We start from the raw sequence: 6,874 nt of genomic DNA, 5'->3' as shown, positions 1-6,874 counted from the left end.
TCCCTTTGGGGACGTCCTCATTTGTAAAACTGGCATAAAAATAAAGTAAACAAAGTTTTTTTTAAATTGTAAAAATGCAGAAAGTTTCAGTTTGTACAGTATAAAAACCATTACGCCTATGGCATGTCCCCATTTAGATAGCTAAGTAAACGTGTGTGTGTGTGTGTGTGAGAGAGCTTCATTAGAGCTACATTATTGGCATTTTGTTTTAATTGCATGGAGCAACACTTTGGCAATATGAATGTTAAAATATTTGTCATGCCAATAAAGCACCTTAAAACTGAAACAAAGAGACAGACAGAGAGAGAAATCCTGACACGCTCAGTGGACCTGAACCAACCTGCAGTGTCCAGCTAATCAAAAACAGATGCTTCACGTCAAAACACAACCCTTCTGTGGAGCTTTAATGGACCACAGTTTGCTTGTTAAAACGAGCAGTTAGCGAGTGCTGCATTGTGGGAATGGATGCAGAGCGGGTCAGCGGATGGACGTCAGAGCAGTACAGACTCCGGGAGCAGAAGCTGCGGTCAGTGCCGGATTCAATCCTGATCCCAGAGCAGCTGAGAGGAGCAGAAACCTGTTACTGAGGAATCTGAAGAGCGCTGACTCTCCACAGGCCACAGAAGTACACACACCACATATGTTCTATGCACACGCTCCAACCTACACTAATAACAAATGACATAAAATCCCAGAGCCGGATTCACGAAAATCTTCTTAAGAAATTAGGTAAGAAATTTCCCAAGATAAATTCCAAGAAGTCTGTAAGAATGCTACTAAGTGCAATTTTCAAAAAATTCTTAGTTCATAAATATGTTCTTAAGAAGAAGATGACAGTTTTTGGAGTTCTCTGTCTGATTGAATGAATGGCTGAAGACTCAGGGAAAAACATAAAACCGCCTTTTTGCACTGCCTGCAGATTACCATAATAATCATAATAGACCTTAGATAGGGTAGTGCCATATCTAATTTTGACAGGAATGAAAACGAGGCTGTGAAGGATAGAAGTACAATGCCTTCAGTGGATCGTGCTGTTGTTTGTTCAGCTGACGAAATGTAAGTTGCAAGTTATACAGTGTAAATACTGTAGTCTTCCATTGTTAAATTCAATACGATGTCCAACCTGATTAAGCTCTGTAAACGTGCATACTATTTTTCCTGCAACCACCTGTGTTCAGCACTCTGCCTCGCATGGTTTAATGCACAGCATATTTTGAATTGTGTATTTATGTGCTAAAATTAAAAACAAGCTCCCTATTTGACAAATTTTTGTAGAGTTGTTAGTGAATTTTGATTTCAGCAAAAGTTGCGTCTTGCGTAATCATGACCGATTATAGATTATGTTATCGATTGGTGTGTCACTTCAAAACTAGTTCACATATCTATTATAGTAATATGTATTGTATTGTTATGTTGTAATTCTTACAAACAAACAAACTCAAATAACCCAATAAATTCATATCACTTCTTACTTTTAGGGATTTAAGACAAAGTTGAGGAAAAGTTAATCCAAAATAATCCTAAAGCTACTGGGAGCGACAGCAGGTAAATGACAACGTCAGATGATTATACGATGGACAAACTAGATGTAAAGCCACAAGACAGATTACATGACAGCGAGAGACGATTCATGTGCCAGAACTGTATCAACAAAACATCTCCGTTAGCAAATCGCCTCCGTGGTTTGTTTTCAAATCTGTCTCATTTAGTCTTTGTAACCTGATCTGCTGGGGATATCTGATTATTTGATTGTTCCTGGGAAGAGGAGCACAGCACTGCCAAGAATCAGACAGAAAAGCACTTATTAGCATGACGTGCAGGACATCTTTAAAAACCACGACATGACATTCAAAAGGACACTTCCTCATCTCTTAATACATGCATCTAGTTTCACACAGTGGTGTATTGTAACGAAGTAATAATACTTCGTTACAGTACTTAAGTATTTTTTGGGAGTATCTGTACTTTACTTGAGTTTTTATATTTCAGACAACTTTTACTTTTACTCCACTACATTTCCTAATTAAAATTTATACTTTTACTCTGATACATTTCCCCGAAGCATATTCGTTACTTACTACAAAATAGTCAGAAGTCAGAAAAAAACTCAAAAGATTCCAGAAATGTTTTCTTATGTTGGAATGAAAGACACTAAGTACCGGATGAAGTGCTTCTTATTCTTACCCACAAATACAAAATGGAAGAAAGAGTTAAAACTGAACACAATCTTGCTACTCAAGCTGTGTATGAACATTTTTTATATATATTTATTTGCTTCTTTTCCATTTTGCATTTACTTGTTTTTTCACTTACAATACTTAAGTATGTTTAAGATTTAAAAAATACTTTTTGTACTTAAGTACAATAAATATCACATACTTTAAGACTTTTACTCAAGTAATATTCTAAACAGTGACTTCAACTTCTACCAAAGTCATTTTCTGGTAAGATATCTGTACTTTTACTTGAGTATGGCTTTCAGGTACTTTATACACCACTGGTTTCACAGCACAAAATTCATCAGTGCACATTATTTAAAAGAAATATCTGTCTGGAACAAACACAGTCAAGCAGAGTGATGCAAACAGTGAAAAGCTGCAGTGCTAAACAGAACAGTAAAGGCTGGAAAACACCACGCAACTCCTAAAATCTAAACATCATACAACTTGCCCACTTTGTAAAAGGCTACAGAGAAAAAGTGGGCATTATGCACTAAATGACCAAGTCACATATGTTTAAAATCGACTCAAAATATCAATAATATCTGATATCTGATGTCTAATATTGATGGACCAGATGGAATCTGAGTCTGAAGTTAAAAAATCTGTGCTCATCATCATACGCAATACAATTTTATGTGAACTCCAACAGAGTAAAATGTGCAAGCTGAATCTGACCTAACCCTAACTGACTTAAATTTTCTGTTAGTGGTATATCTACTGTATATAATACTGCATATTTACAGAATCATATTTGTGATGCATAATTACATTGGTGAGTAGTAATTACATTGTCAGAAAATCAGCCCTTCCTCAAACCCCTGTGCTTTCAAAAAAATGCCATTGCTTGGTGTGAGAAGTGACAGGGTGGAGCTGTGTAAAAATCAGCGTAGAGTTGGAGTCGTCACACTGTTGGCATGCAGATTACATTTGCTTAATTGGAAAGAGAAAAAAATCCATCTACCTGCTCTGTCCTGATTAAAGATGTTAAAACTAGAGAAGATTAGATTTTCTTTAAAAAAGAAGACATATATTTTTTATATAGTATAGAGACCTTTTATTTATTATTTTAATAAGACAGCAATAATTGAACTCTAACCCTACTATCATCACTTCTTTCCATTTGTTTTCTTTTCTTTCTTTATTTTTCTGTTAAAACAACTTAACCTATATGTCAAAATATTATTGTACATGATAACATGATATTTGCTAAGGGCAAACTAATTTTGTTGGAATTTTCTGTGCCAATTTGGAAAACTTAATAAATTAATAAATGGCATTGCAGAGATAATTTGTGCATTTGCGCAGTGGAAGGAAATCGCAAGAACGCTGCCGATCCACAACCTTCTGTTCTCAAAGACAAATACTGTCGTTCTTGTGTCACACATTTGCCAGAAGACAGCAACCCTCCAGTTCTCCTTCCTAGCCAACTTACAAAGCATGTCTAATTCTATCCTAATTCGGATTCTAATTCTATAGTCAGAAATAATCTGCAATCATATTTTTTACTCTAAACCACTAAAAAGACCATCAAATTTTGAGGAAAAACTGATGTGCAGTAATTAAAAGCAAACCATTGTGTAAGAGACACTCTCTATTATTAATAGGAAGTAGATTTGCCTTCGTCTATAATGCTGGACAGAGTTTTCTTCAGAACCGTCACTGAGGATTAAGAGAAAGAGAGAGATTTCCCTGCACTTGAACAAATGAGATTAATTACCTTATTCTGATCGGTCCAGTACAAGAAGTAGCCCTGCGGATCAACGCGCAACGTCACCGGCGTAACTGTGGTGCAGTCCTACAAAAACACAAGAGAACAACAATCACATCAGTGTCATCACAGCACTTTAAAGGGACAGTTCACCCAAAAATGAACATTCTGTCATTAATTCCTCACTCTCATGTTGTTCCAAACCTGCAAGACCTTAGTTCATCTTCAGAACACAAATTTTATATTTCTGATGAAATCCGAGAGCTCTCTGACCCTGCATAGACAGCAAGGGTACTACCACTATCAAGGCCCAGAAACGTAAGAACATAGACAAAACAGTCCATGTGGCATCAGTGATTCAACCGTAATGTTATGAAGCCACGAGAATACTTTTTGTGCACAAAGAAAACAAAAGGATGAGTCAAGTCAAGTCACCTTTCTCAACTGGTTCCTGTGGTCTTGTCCCGGTGGCCGTCTGAGACAATGAGTAATTCATGATAGAATTTTCATTTTTGGGTGAACTACCTAGGACTGAAGTGTGGGTAGATAAATTATGGCATGTTTACATTCATGTAAGAAATAGAGAAATTAAAGAGAAGGACAGATGTGAGCCAGTAGAGTGAGGAGACGACTTGGTGCCGTGGCAGCGTTTCACAAAACCATAGGGTATGGCAGTGGGGGCGGGGGGGGTGTCACAGTTTTGATAAATAAAAAATCCAACTTTCACAGTTTGAGAATGGCGTTACAAGCTTTAGTGACAAGCTCTTTTAAATGCTTTTCATTGGATAAATATTTGTAAAACCCTCAAACAGACATAAGGAAGACCAGTAGCATTGATTTAAAATAATAATAACGAATTATAATAGAGATATGAAGTTTGGATAATTTTCCACGGCACACCTGACTGGGCTAGGGTATGGTGACTGCTATACTCTGCCATACATAAACGCCGCCCCTGGTCTGGTGTGAGCCGTCGAGCACAGAAAGACAAGAGCAGCTTGTGTGTCATGTAACCCTCAGGACAACTTTACATAGCAGCTGCAGATATTACTGGAGCTCTATAAAAAGACCCACACGCCTTTGTTCTGTGGCGATTTGTAGCTCCTAAACTTCAGCAGGGGCCGATTACACATGCATGGATTCAATGCTTTTATTATGGAGTCCAAAACACCACATCTGTGACCAGTACGCACTGAGAATAAATAAACACCCCTTAGATCACACACCAGAGGTTTTACGAGTGTGTCCAATCAAGTATATAGTCAACAACTACGGTTCCTGTTTCTAACTGATTTATTGCTGGGAGGCTTTTGGATGCGGGTTCTGCCACCGAAAGACAAACACTGGCCAAGAACGCTGGTACTGACATGCTGCTCATGTTATAGGTAATAGAGCGAGTTCAAATCACTTTGTGTCCTTCACTGATACAAAACCAGCCCAAGACTGAGGAGCACAGAGCTCCTTTCCAGACTCTCACATTGTGTTTAGACAGCGACACACATACTCCTAGAGAAAGTCTTTATTTGCTCTCCATTTAGTATCATTAATGTCTGGGAGAAGCAATTGAGGTACTGAGGAGATCTTCTTTCTTATGGGTTCCTGCAGTTACAGATAGTTCTGTTAGTCACAGCGATTTAAAGGCAGACAGCAAATACAGCATGTGGAGGCTAGGGCTTTGCACAAATAGTTGAATATTTGAATATTCATGATAAATTTGGAATTCATGATAAATCCTAAGCGCGCAAACTAAAGTTATATCTAAATGCACTGGGTGGCGCTGTGGAGCGTGTTAACAAGTTGATTGTATTTGATCACAGATTCTTGGAATCTCACTAAATGATCTTACAAAGATCAAATGAATCAGTGAAACTCAGTTATCATAATATCAGCACCACAATGAGAAATCACATGAAATCCAAACACCAGTCGACTGTCCATCACTGCATTCACAACAAGAGAGCTGATCTGATGCAAATGATCTTGAGGCATATGCTTCTTTAAGTTTCCTCGAAGGAGAGTGGTTTGAGAACAGAAAACAAAAAGCGATGTAAGAAACTTTGCTTAGCACACCGGTGGCATTCAAAAATATCCATATTTAAAACGTTATAAACACTTTTCTCTCACTTCCGCTAACTGTCAATCGGGGACAAGCGATTAGTCAACAGAAGGAAAGAAAGTGTTTTGCATAATACTTGTTATAGATCTGTTGTTTAAATTATTACTTGCTGCTATGAAGGAATATTTAGTTTTCTACCTATTTATACTTTGTATTTTCGTTGGAGTTTATATTTTTGATTGCACTTACTGGTAATTCTAATAATTGCCCTCGGCTTAGAAGGAGCCTGTGTTGTTATTTGCATTACTCCCTTCCTGCGCTTAAGTGCGAACTGTAGTTTCGAATGGATGATTTGCCCTGCTATAGGCTATTGGATGTGCTAATTAGAAGGCAGCCACAGCGGTTTCACTTTACTGTGTATTTATTTGATGCTTGTGCGCTGACGCGGAAGCATCAGCGGAAGCGTTCAGCCCTTCTTGTGTGAAGACCAACGAGGGTAAAGACCTGCGACTTTACCTGCACGACTTCAACGAGCAACGACCTCGCCATCACACTTAAGTATATATTTTTTTATCTTCTCTTTACACACTCTCCTTACCTGTCCTCTCTTTTCCATTTCTATCATGTGTTTCCAAACCATTCCGCCTGTCTCTCGACAACGCTCTAACATCACACGCAGACGCCAACGCTACTGCACACTACTGCACCTCTTTCTTTCTCTGTGGGTCTCTGGAATTGTCAGTCAGCTGTCAACAAAGCAGACTTCATTTCGGCTTTTTCTTTACAATCCACACTCAGCATCTTGGGCTTGACTGAGACCTGGATTCGTCCAGAAGACTCAGCAACCCCAGCTGCTCTAGCTAACAATTTCTCTTTCTCTCACACCCC

General features: G+C 38.2%; 1 pseudogene; it reads right to left on the bottom strand.

Moving 5' to 3' along the window:
• LOC107731600 (1-phosphatidylinositol 4,5-bisphosphate phosphodiesterase beta-1-like) overlaps positions 1–6,874 on the bottom strand; it is a 111,207-nt pseudogene that overhangs the window by 96,256 nt on the left and 8,077 nt on the right.

Source organism: Sinocyclocheilus rhinocerous, unplaced genomic scaffold, assembly GCF_001515625.1.
Source record: "Sinocyclocheilus rhinocerous isolate Xijiao unplaced genomic scaffold, SAMN03320098_v1.1 scaffold5236, whole genome shotgun sequence".
Classification (NCBI taxonomy): Eukaryota; Metazoa; Chordata; class Actinopteri; order Cypriniformes; family Cyprinidae; genus Sinocyclocheilus; species Sinocyclocheilus rhinocerous.
Note: the sequence above shows the minus strand (reverse complement) of the source record. Positions and strands in the feature narration are given on the sequence as shown.